The 12,344-nt window shown below is 42.3% G+C and overlaps 1 long non-coding RNA gene across 1 annotated transcript; it reads right to left on the bottom strand.

The window, feature by feature from the left end:
- Positions 1–6,657: 6,657 nt before the first annotated feature.
- LOC138916984 (uncharacterized) lies at positions 6,658–10,488 on the bottom strand. The gene is made up of 2 exons (XR_011424278.1): positions 10,365–10,488; positions 6,658–9,940 (listed from the first exon to the last, which is right to left on the bottom strand). It is a non-coding gene; the product is annotated as an uncharacterized lncRNA (long non-coding RNA).
- Positions 10,489–12,344: the final 1,856 nt, after the last annotated feature.

Genomic DNA, 12,344 nt, shown 5'->3' with positions numbered 1-12,344 from the left:
TTTTAAAACAATAAAATTAATAACATTTACCCACACAATATCATAGGTCCCTATAAAACAATGCTTTGTTATCCATTTAACCTTGGTGACAAAGATTTTCAGGTGAATGCAGAGAATTAAATAGCTGTAAGAAAAATGTTAGCACATGGGATTAAAGTCCTGGTAAAAACAGCATAGGAAATTTATTTTGATAAAACGTAAAATCCCTACACTTCTGGTAGACTACTCAAAAGGAAAACAATCCATAATCTCTCTATCAAGAGCAGACTAAAAATTCAAGAAGATTATCCTTTTAAGAGAGAGAACCAAATTCTAATTTTGCACCAGCTTACTTTTGACCTTAAAATTCATTTACTTAATTAAATTCATTTTAATCTTAGCAAACTCGACCATGCACGAAGCTCTTAGTTTTTATTTTACAAACCTTTTAACAAACAAAAAGTCTCCGTTTTTTATACCTTTTTTTAAACCAAAAACATACATCTTAGTTTTCTTGAATACTAAGACGTTTTCCTATTAAATTTTGGTAGCTTTATTCACATATTAATTAGAATTCTTAACCCTTGCAGACCTTTTTTTAGTGAAAATGAAGAAGTAAGCAATTATAAACTGTCTTTTACATTAGTATTTTGTGGCTTGGCAAGTTTACAAATACTTTTTATAATTTCTAGAAACACGCTACTTCCTAGTACAATCCTTTAATAAAACACAAGACCTGTTTACTAATGGACCCAAACATACTTTAGTTTCTCTGCAATAAGCCAAAGTAGATAAACTTATATTTAATAATTAACATCTAATATTTTATCTTATTTGGAAATGACCTAAATATTTAATTTTCCATCATTTAATTTAATGTAGCAAAACTTCAAAGTTTCAAATTACCAAAGAGATTTTGGAAGGTATTTTAAATACACATGCCATAAAATATACTTGTTGCTAAAAGTTTATCTACAATTCTTATCTCATTTAAATCTAAATCATTTGCTCCCAAAAATTATGTTTATATTACCCACAAAAACTTCATGAGACATTAGACAAAATTAGCTTATCATTTTAAGTTATTATTTTGCTGACAGATTTTTAACAGGATAACATGAGCTTATTTGGCTAGTAAACCCAGGCTCCGTGTCTGCATCATATCCAATGCTGATAACTCTGAGGAGTCCATTTCAATCTACATGTCTATTTGAATCAAACCAACAAACTTAAGCTTTTGTTTACCAAAGATTATTTCATATCATGTTAACTTGAAAGACATTCAGGTTAGTTTCTATTACATTTAGAAATAATTTATGTGAGCACTTACTTTAAGCCAATTAAACAGAGTTCTCTTAGAAATTATTCCATCCAGAGGCAAAATATCACACATATATAACATACATATAGACACACATACACAGACTCCACAGCTATTGTTTTAAAACTAGGATAATGCACCACACCTCTAAAAGTCTGCACAAAGTGTTTAACAAAGGCCCTCTTTCTAAGTGTACAATTTAACCCTGGGCCAACTTACCTTATAGGGGGTGGGGCCTTTATTAGCATCTATAATACCATGAGAGGAAGCTGAGACCCCAAATTTAATTAAGGCTAGTCATTATTTCTTTGTATTTCCTTTTTAATTTGGGCATTTCATGGGTGCCAATAAAACAATTATGATAAGAACTCTCTAAAAATGTTTCCAATTTAGAAGTTTCTCCAATTTAAATGATCCATCATCTGGCCATTCACGAGTAGGATCTTAATAGCAACTCGAACCAATAAGCCTGGGCTGGCCTGGTGGTGTAGTGGTTAAGTACTTAAGCTCTGCTTCGGTGGCCCAGGGTTTGAGGGTTCAGATTCCTGGCACAGACCAAGCACTGCTCATCAAACCATGATGTGGCAGTGCCCCACATACAAAATAGAGGAAGATTGGCACAGGTGTTAACTCAGTGACGATCTTCCTCAAGCAAGAAGAGGAAGATTGGCAAGAGATATTGGCTTAAGACCAATCTTCCTCACCAAAAAACCCAAACAAACCAACAAACAAAAACCAATAAGCCTTGTATGACTTAACCATGGACACAAGAGATGTCCCCAAAAGAGAGTGCAAAAGAAGCAGCCCTCACAAGATCCACAAAGTCCACCCCCAAAAATAGTCTAAGAAAGCAAAGCCCTTCATTGCACATGCAGTGCTGCGCTAGCAAGCAGCAAAGGTTGAGACAACAAAGGCCCCTTACAAAAGAAATTGAGTCCCCTTGTGACAAACCCATCTGAGAGCTGATACAGCCAGACAAAGAGACTTCATCTTGGAGCCCCAGTCTATTCGACTGGCTGCCAAAATGCATCCTCCAGATGGTGGAGACCAGAAAGGTCACAAAGCCAAGCTCTCAAGACATAGAACAAGAGGAAAGAAAAAAACCTCATCTGATAAGCACATTAACAGCTTTGGCTAAGCCTTGGGTCTCTTGGAGCCAGAATAATACCTAGGAGGGAGGGGCCATGGAGTTGGGAATTGTGTGTGTTTTACAGAGTATCCCGTTGCAGGGACATTTTCTTGAGGTTGGTGGGGGATCTGTGCCATTTTACCCTGTTCTGTGATCAACTTATTCTATCAAGGGAGTCTTCTTGGGGTGGTGAGCACCCTAATGGTTCTTAACTGCTCGACCCATGCCTGCTAAATTTCTGGCCTCTTTGGCTTCCAGCATGGCCCTTGGTGACAGCTTTCACCTTATGCACATATTCCAGGACAACAGGATTATAGAGATGCCTGCATCTTGCCCAATAATTTTTCCTTTGTATGACGAGTGACAGAAAAGACAAAGACAAGGAAAAATAGTGACCATCTCTGGGAGGCAAAGGATCAATAAATCAATGAGTACTCAAACCAAATTTCCCAGAGTCACTGAGTCTGAGAAGCTAGCTTCACCAATATTTTCTCTTGCAAACCTACATTTAGAAAAGGAAACTCACAAGGGCCAGCCCGGTGGTGTAGTGGTTGGGTTCACATGCTCCACTTTGGGTGCCCAGGGTTCACAGGTTCAGACCCCAGGCACAGACCTACACACTGCTCATCAAGCCATGCTGTGGTGGTATCCCACATACAAAACAGAGGAAGATTGGCACAGATGTGACAAACAGAAATGGAAAGCAGTAGTATATATTGGAGTATATGAGAAAGCCATTTGGTGTAAACCTAATTCAGCCTGACTTTGTTTTTCCAAAAGGGCCTGACATGGCCATCAAACATGCATTGTATATCTGCTTTAAACATTTACTATGGCAAGAGCAAATGCCCTTACGATTAAGGTGCAACTTCCCCCACATTGGCATTTCCTTAGGGATAAGCATCTTTCTTTAGACTAGGAACTGATTGCTGTGCTCACCTTTGACCACCCAGCTCACCTGTGACCACCTAGCTCAAGACAACAGACCTGCTTCCTGCTGCACCTGCCGAGACAGCAGACCCACTACCTGCTGTGTCCATCAATCACTGTGCCCACAGAGCAGTCTTGTGACTACTATAAAAGGGACATTTCAATCATATGTGAAACATCCTCTTTGGGGGTATATAACCACTCTGTACACCCCACTTCTTTGGTGCCCTTTCTTCCTTTGGGAAAAAAGGTCCCAGGCCATGGACCTCATATTTTAGCTCAGAATAAACTCTCCAAAATTTTCATTTATAGATTGGTTATGGATTATTTTTGTCGACAGATGTTAGCTCAGGGACAATATTCCTCAAGCAAAAAGAGGAAACTCATGACTCTTGCTTCCACTGGACCCTGCAGGCAGAGATCCAAGAGACTGATGTGATAAGAACATTTACCTCCTACCGGCTCTTGTCGGGGTCCCAGATCTTTCAGCTGCAGTAGTCCAGGAGCAAGCAGCATCCACCCAGCGAAGTTTTATCGCATTCTCGTTGCCAAATTATAAGGAAGGAAGAACGATTCCTCTGCCCTCTAGGTCCTTCTGGCTGGTCTAAGAACTAAATTGACATGAGACAGAATAACAGGAGAAAATCAAAGAAAGCTTTATAATATGTATACGTGGGAGAAACCCAGGAAAACTGAGTAACTCAACAAAATGGCTGAGCTGCCAGCTTAAATACCATCTTCAGCTAAAGACAAAGGAGGATGTTGGGGGTAGTTGTTTGGGACTTCAAACGGGAGAAAGGCGATTTACATAGAGATGGAAAAGCAAATGTTTGCTAAACAAGCATTTGCTGAGCCATCTATAGGCAATGAGACCCGAAAGAGAACTTTGATAAAAATGGACTCAGCAAGGATCTTCCCAGTCTATTCTACCCAGAGTTGTCTATGGTGATAACTCCTTCCAGGGACAGGCCTTCTATCTTAAATTCTTTTAGGTAGTTAGGGGGAAGGTCAAAGTTTCTTTCAGTCTTTTGTCCTTAAAAATAATCAAGCCAGGGGCCAGCCCAGTGGCACATCGGTTAAGTTCACACGTTCTGCTTCAGCAGCCCAGGGTTCGCCAGTTCGGATCCCGGGTGTGGACACGGCACCACTTGGCATGCCATGCTGTGGTAGGCGTCCCACATATAAAGTAGAGGAAGATGGGCATGGATGTTAGCTCAGGGCCAGTCTTCCTCAGCAAAAAGAGGAGGATTGGCAGCAGTTAGCTCAGGGCTAATATTCCTCAAAAAAATATAAAAAAATTTAAAAAAATAATCAAGCCAAAGAGACAGATTTGGGGGGGCCCAATCCTGATCCCCCACCCCTACATCCCCAATTTCATCTCCCACCACCTGCTTGCCCTTCCCCCCACACGATGTGCTGCTGGCACTGTGTGAGATGACCAGACAGCTGGCAGGAAGTTTCTGGAAATGAGTGAAATGTTCAGGAGCAGATGTAGCCACTTGTGGCCCTTGAAGAGCAGGGCAACAGGAAAGTCCTCTGGGCCTGAACCTTGCCTTCCATCTGCCCATCACACACTGCCTGGGATTCCCCCATCAGAGGGCCATTCCTACTGGAAAGATACTGCATCCAACCTCGCACTGTCCTCAAGATCATGAGGCCCAGAGAGGGGAAGTTACTTGAGTAAGGACACACAGAGAATCTATGACAAAGCCAGCACAGAACCCAGATCTCCTGACTCTTGTCTTGGCTCCACTGTTCTGACCAATGTGTGGATGAGTGGCTGACAGACACCTGGGATCAGGCCCAGGCCCAGGCAGGGGCTCTCATCTGGTTCAGCTGAGCCCACGCAGGTGCGCTTACTCCAGGAGCCTAGGCATGAGTCTGGGGCCCTGGTGCTCCCAGGGCGTCCTGAGGCCCTCTTTAATCAGACTCTCTTGTGGATGGGGGTGGCGTTGGCCTGTGGTAGTATTCCAAATCCTCCCAGGGTGGTTGGGAACTCTGGAGAGAGACCAGGAACCGGGACAAGAGCAGGTGAGACCCCTCTCCCATCAGGCTGGGCCAGGCCCTGAAGGCAGGACACACAAGACCCCCGCCCGGCCCCATCTGCAGCCTGGGCTCTCCCTGGGGAGAGGAGAGCAGAAAGGACCCCCTCCTGGGGCTGCATGAGGCCAACCTCCACCCGTAGTTCCCCTTGCCAGGACCAGACCCCCTCCACTCAGCGTCCTAAAGGGAGATTTCAGGGGATGTTTTACCGGCACAGGAGAGATGCTCTCCCCTATGAACCTCAGCCCTGCCCCTTGCCCCAGGCAGGGACGTATGCCCTGTACCCTTGGCAGAGCCAGGCCTCACCCAGGAAGAAGCAGATCAGGGTGATAAGGAAAGTCGAAGCTGCAGGGTGGCCCAACCCAGCAGAGGACGTGCCACCTGGGCTGTGACATGGAGTGTGGCTTGGGGAGCAATCAGCCTCTCCCCAGGGGCCCACCCTGTCAGTGCAGCAGCCTCCTGGCCCAGCTTCAGTCATCTCCAGGATCTTCCAAGCCACCCTGTACCCTTTGATCAGTGTTGTGGGTTGAGTGGTGTCCCCCCAAAAAGATAGGCTGAAGTCCTGACTGATGCCTGTGAATGTGACTTTATTTGGAAATAGCATCTTTACAGATGCAGTCCAGTTAAGATGAAGTCATACTGGATTAGGGGGCGTCCTAAATCCAACCACTAGTGTCCTTATAAGGCCACATGAAGACACAGGGTCACAGACATGTGCAGGGAGAAGACAGCCATGTGAGGACAGAGGCAGACATTGGAGCTATGTGTCTACAAGCCAAGGGATGCCAAAGATTGCCAGAAGCCACCAGAAGCTGGGAAGGGGAAAGAAGGATTCCTTCCTAGGGCCTTCAGTGGAAGCATGGCCTTGATTTTGGACTTCTAGTCTCCAGCACTATGAGAGAATACATCTCTGTGTTTTAGGCCACCCACTTTGTCACAGCACCCCTAGGAAGTCAATACAGGCAAGTTCATCTTCCCAAATGGCTACATTTGGCACTTCGCCGTCCTGCTCAGAGCCTCTGGGAGCTCCCACTGCCAGCTGCACCCAGCACTCAAGGCCCCTCTAACCCCACTCCACTCTTTGCCATCTCTCCACCAGCAACCTTGTTGGCTCCGTGCACCCTGTTCTCATTCAGTGGGAGGGAAAGAAGGAAAGGAAGAGAAGAGAAATGAAATTATAAACTTGGGTGACAGGAGTCACTGCTGGAAATCAGAAGGCTGTGTTGACGAAAATAATCCATAACCAATCTACAAATGAAAATTTGAGTGAGTTTATTCTGAGCTGAAATCTGAGGACCATGACCCGGGGCCTTTCTTCCCGAAGGTAGAAGGGGCACCAAAGAAGTGGGGTGCACAGAGTGGTTATATACCCCCAGAGAGGATGTTTCATAGGATTGAAATGTCCCTTTTACAATAGTCGCGAGACTGCTCTGTCGGCACAGCGATTGATGAAACAGCAGGTAGGTCTGCTGTCTCGGTGAACACAGCAGGGTGGCAAGTCTGTTGTCTCCAGCTGAGTGGTCACAGGTGAGCTGGGTGGTCAAAGGTGAGTGCAGCAATCAGTTCCTAGACTGAGGAAAGATGCTTATCTCTAAGGGAATGCCAATGTGGGGGGAAGTTGCACCTTTATCTCAAGGGCCTTTGTTCTTGCCATAGGAAATATCTAAAGCAGCTATACAATGCGTGCTCGACAACCACAGTCAGGCCCTTTTGGAAAAAACAAAGTCAGGCCGAATTAGGTTTATACCAAATGGCTTCCTCATATACTCCAATATATCCTATTGCTTGCCATTTTTATTTGTCATTTTCCCCTTTTGATCTCTAATCTTTTGATAGAAAGCATTAATGATCAAAATATTGTCCCTCGGCACCAGGGTGGTTTCTGCCTGCCCTGGGTCCATCATGTCCCTCGGTGCTAGGCTTTTATCTCATTATTTGCCTAGTCATCCACGTTGGGGGGAAATAGTGGACAAGCATGGAGTTATATATATTAACAGAGGAAGCATTTCATATGTCATGTAATTTCCAATTAATTTTAGGTTGTTGCACAAACATTGTATATGTGCTTTTCTATGACACTTCACATTTACATTGCATATGATCATAGAGCAAGTACAGTAACAATAATAATTAAACATATTTGAAAGGATTGGTCTGAAATGAATTCTTAGTCATAGTCCCTATCAGAAAAGGAAATTTGTCCAGGGTTATAAGACGGATCGACCATCTCAAGCCATAGAGCAATCATTACTTTAGTTTGTATGCTACTCTTACAACACTGAGTAAAGAAAACAACAATTAGTTTGAATATTATGACCAGTACAAGGATTCCAATAAGTAATAGAAATAGGAATTCCAATCCGGATCGAAAAAGGGAACTGATACTGAAAAGGGAGCCAACCAAACAAATCAAAACTGGGTGTAGGATCGCATAAGGCATCCACCTGCTTCTTCATGTGCTTTAACAGAGATGACGCATTGGAAGATTCATCACGTATAAAAGCAGAGCATTCAGTCTGAATGACTGTATATGTACCACCTTGGGATGCAGTAAGAATATCTAAAGCCATTCTGTTTTGAAGGACAGCCCTTCTCATTACAGACATTTCGGTATTTGAATAAGGTTATTCCTGCTTGACTATCATTAAGGGCTTCTTGAGTAAATTTAGTCAGAGCTTCCATATGTAATAATGACACATTTTAACTGCAAAGAAGAAGCACATATAGCTGAAAATATAGCCATACCAGTGTAACAATGAACAAGCCCATCTGGCCTTAACAGAGGCAGATTGACACCAGGTTTTAACTCAGCCTGACTCCTTCCCTGCTTTTAAAGGAATCTCAGGGTGCAGTGTCTTAGCCATCCAGGCAGTAGCCAAGGCCAAAGATTTGTTCCACATAACCACTGAGTTCCATTAGGTGTCACTCGATAAATGCCTGGCCTTCAAGACCACTCTGTTCCAAATTAATCACTTTCTTTAAGTATAATAATATTCCAAACAAATTATAAAATAGGTATACAGTTTAAGCATAACAAACGTTTAAATGAGGAGATATAAGGTTGAGAATACAGGCCTGGTCCGGAGTCTTGGGACAGCTGTCTACAATAGATGCCATCTTCTTCTCTTCCTGGTTTGGTCCTTTCCAACAGGGCTGTATAGAGTCTTATGTTTGATGTCTTTTTCAATAAACAAATTCTCCAGGTTATAGTCCAAGATCCTTAAGTTCTGGGAATTCTCTGTGAAAGAATCAGCTACCAATCTTTCATTTCTTTTCAGCACATCAATACGACCACGACAACAATGTAATACATCCCTTAAGCAAAGCTGGTTCATATATTTCTTCATCCCATTGCATAGGCTGTTTCATTATTTCAAAAGGAGACAGCTGATGTTTACAAAAAGTATAGATCTAAGATTAAGGAGCACTAACACAAGAGCTTTCGGCCGTGAGAGATTAAATGCTTCTGAAAGCTTGTCAACTAAGTTCTGGTTGTGCCATTAGTTCTTTTTACCAGTCCTGAGGATCGAGGATGGTAAGCGCAGTGGAAATGCTGCAATATTGGCCAAACATTACAAATAGATTTGAGTTCCCAGTCACTGTATAACTCAGGAGGAATTCCTCAAACAGGAATTTATTCTTTTCAATAATAATTTACCTAAAGCCATCGCTCTTCTGTAAGGAGAAACCTCAAAACAATGTGAGAACATACAGATCATTACAAGACATATTTATCCTTGAGAGGGTGGCATTTGTACAAAGTCCAATTGTCATACCTCAAAAGGTCCCTTAGGAAGGGAAAGTGGCCTTGTGACTCGTGAAGTGGCTTCTCTGGATTATGCTTAGGGCATATAGCACAACAAGCAGAGGCTATATGAGCCACTGGGAGAAAGTTTCCAAAAGTATTGTTTTTCTCTTTTGTTGCAACCTATATATATATATATATTACTTTTCTTCTTCCGTGGTGATTTCTTAAGCCTGTAGAAAGAAATCTTTTTACTGGGTTAACAGAGTTAACAGAAAGTAGCAGGCATTCTTGAGGCTGGACAGCATATCCAGCTTGATAACATCCTCACTTATCGTTTAAGTAAGACCCATTTGTAAACCAAATTAAACAATAGAATGCAGTCGTGGTCTTCTCCTCTTGTGATGTTGGAAGCAAGGTAACAAGGTTAATGGTTGGAGCAAATTATAAACTACTTCCTGAGTCCAGGGAACAGGCAGTCAGGAAGGCTTCTAGATGTCACAGTCAAAGCATCGTTTGCAGCTTGAAAGGTCTCTGATGATGTCATCGGGCATTCAGGTATCTTTCTGAGTGGCTTACAGCTTACACAGCAACAGACAGGAATCTCTCTTAAGTTTCTATCAAGTCGTTGAGCTTCCATTTGCAAGGTTTCAGGAAAAAGAGCAGCTCAATTCTCAATGATTCCAAATGAAAATGAGGTAAAAAAAAATTGAAAACATTCGTTTGGAGATTTGTAACCAGGTATTTCAGTAGAAGAATTCAGGATGCAGTCCAGCTCACAGGTAGAAAAAGCCTCAAAGACAATTAACAGAACTAGGATCTAATATCTACAAATGTGCATTATAGTTTTACACTGAAACATAACTCTTCTCTCTAAAATGACCCTCATTTTTACCAAAGATAGCCAAATTAAGACTAATTGGTTTGCAATATAAGTTTATTTTCAAGAAACTTGGCCCAATTATTTTCATAAGTGCAGCAAGAATAGCAATTGATCATATAGGCTCTTAAATCTGCTTTGCTGGAATTTTTTAATGAGGAATCTCAGATTGAACCTTAAAGACTTCTCGAGGCCAGGAAAGCCACGCCAAGGATTTGTGCCATCAGGCCTTGCCTGCAATACCTTAGATTTGGGTGAATTTCTCTCCTACCTTGAGATTCCCCGGAATATTTCGAGGTTTATTGCACCTGCCGGATAAGCAAGCTTCCTTACTTACCAGGTAAGATTGCTGGAATGTCTCTCTGTAAAGCAAGGTACCAGGCCCATATTTCCAAGTGGCTTTATTTTCAGAAAGTCAACATTATGCCTCAAGGGCAGTGTTGTCATATCTGAGTCTGTATGTTTCTCTCAAATATGACATTCCAGTCAAAGCTTTGGTAAGATAACAAACGTGCCTTGGGCTGGGCAGTCACAAATGAGCGCTGCAATCGGTTCCCAGCCTAAAGAAAGATACTTGGTCTTTAAGGAGATGCCAACGTTGGGGGGGGGAGGGAAGTTGCACCTTTATCTCAAGGGCCTTCGCTCTTGCCACATGGAATCTCTAAAGCAGATATACAATGCACGCTCAATGGCCTTGGTCAGGCCCTTTTGGAAAAACAAGGTCAGGCCGAATTAGGTTTACACAAAATGGCTTCCTCATATACTCCAATATAGCCTATTACTTGCCATTTTTATTTGCCATTTTCCCCTTTGATCTCTAATCTTTTGATAGAAAGCATTGATGATCAAAATATTGTCCCTCGGCACCAGGGTGGTTGCTGCCTGCCCTGGGTCCATCACGTCCCTCAGTGCTAGGGTTATATCTCATTTATTTGCCTAGTTGTCCATGTTGGGGGAAATAGTGGACAAGCATAAGTTATATATACTAACAGAGGAAGCATTTCATGTGTCATGTAATTTCCAATTAATTTTAGGTTGTTGCACACTGTATATGTGCTTTTCTACGACACTTCACATTTACATTGTATATGATTATAGAACAAGCACAGTAACAATAATAACTCAGCATTTTTAAAAGGATTGGTCTGAAATGAATTCTTAGCCATAGTCCCTATCAGAAAAGGAAATTTGTCCAGGGTTATAAGGCAGATCAACCATCTCAAGCCGTCGAGCAATCATTACTCCAGTTTGTATGCTACTCTTACAACACTGAGTAAAGAAAACAACAATTAGTTTGAATATTATGACTAGTACAAGAATTCCAAGAAGTAGTAGAAATAGGATTTCTAATCTGGATCGGAAAAGGGAACTGATAGGGGAAGGGAGCTAACCAAACAATTCAAGACTGGGTGTCAGATCGCATAAGGCATCCACTTGCTTCTTCATGTGCTTCAGCAGAGATGACACATTGGAAGATTCATCAGGTGTAAAAGCACAGCATCCAGTCTGAATGATTGTATATGTACCACCTTGGGATGCAGTAAGAATATCTAAAGCCATTCTGTTTTGAAGGACAGCCCCTCTCATTACAGACATTTCGGCATTTGAATAAGGCTATTCCTGCTTGACTATCATTAAGGGCTTCTTGAGTAAATTTAGCCAGAGCTTCCATATGTAATAATGACATCTTTTAGCCCCAAAGAAGAAGCACATGTAGCTGCAAATATAGCCATACCAGTGTAACACCGAACAAGCCCATCTGGCCTTAAAGAGAGGGAGGTTGGCAACAGGTTTTAACTCAGCCTGACTCCTTCCCTGCTTTTAAAAGAAACTCAGCGTGCAGTGTTTTAGCCATCCAGGCAGTAGCCAAGGCCAAAGATTTGTTCCACATAACCACTGAGTTCCATTAGGAGTCACTCGATAAATGCCTGGCCTTCAAGACCACTCTGTTCCAAATTAATCACTTTAAGTATGATAGCATTTCAAACAAATTATAAAATAGGCATACAGTTTAAGCATAACAAATGTTTAAATGAGGAGATACAAGGTTAGGAATACAGGCCTGGTCCGGAGTCTTGGGACAGCTGTCTACAACAGATGCCGTCTTCTTCTCCTCCTGGTTTGGTCCTTTTCAACAGGGCTGCAAACAGTCTTATTTGATGTCTCTTTCAATAAATAAATTCTTCAGGTTACAGTCCCAGATCCTTAAGTTCTGGGAGCTCTGTGGAAGAATCAGCTACCAATCTTTCATTTTACTTTAAGTACCTCAATAAGACCGTGACAACAATGTAATATATCCCTTAAGGAAAGCTCGTTC

This window comes from Equus caballus, chromosome 13 (genome assembly GCF_041296265.1).
Source record: "Equus caballus isolate H_3958 breed thoroughbred chromosome 13, TB-T2T, whole genome shotgun sequence".
In the NCBI taxonomy this organism is placed as follows: Eukaryota; Metazoa; Chordata; class Mammalia; order Perissodactyla; family Equidae; genus Equus; species Equus caballus.
This window is presented reverse-complemented; position numbering and strand designations above follow the sequence as displayed.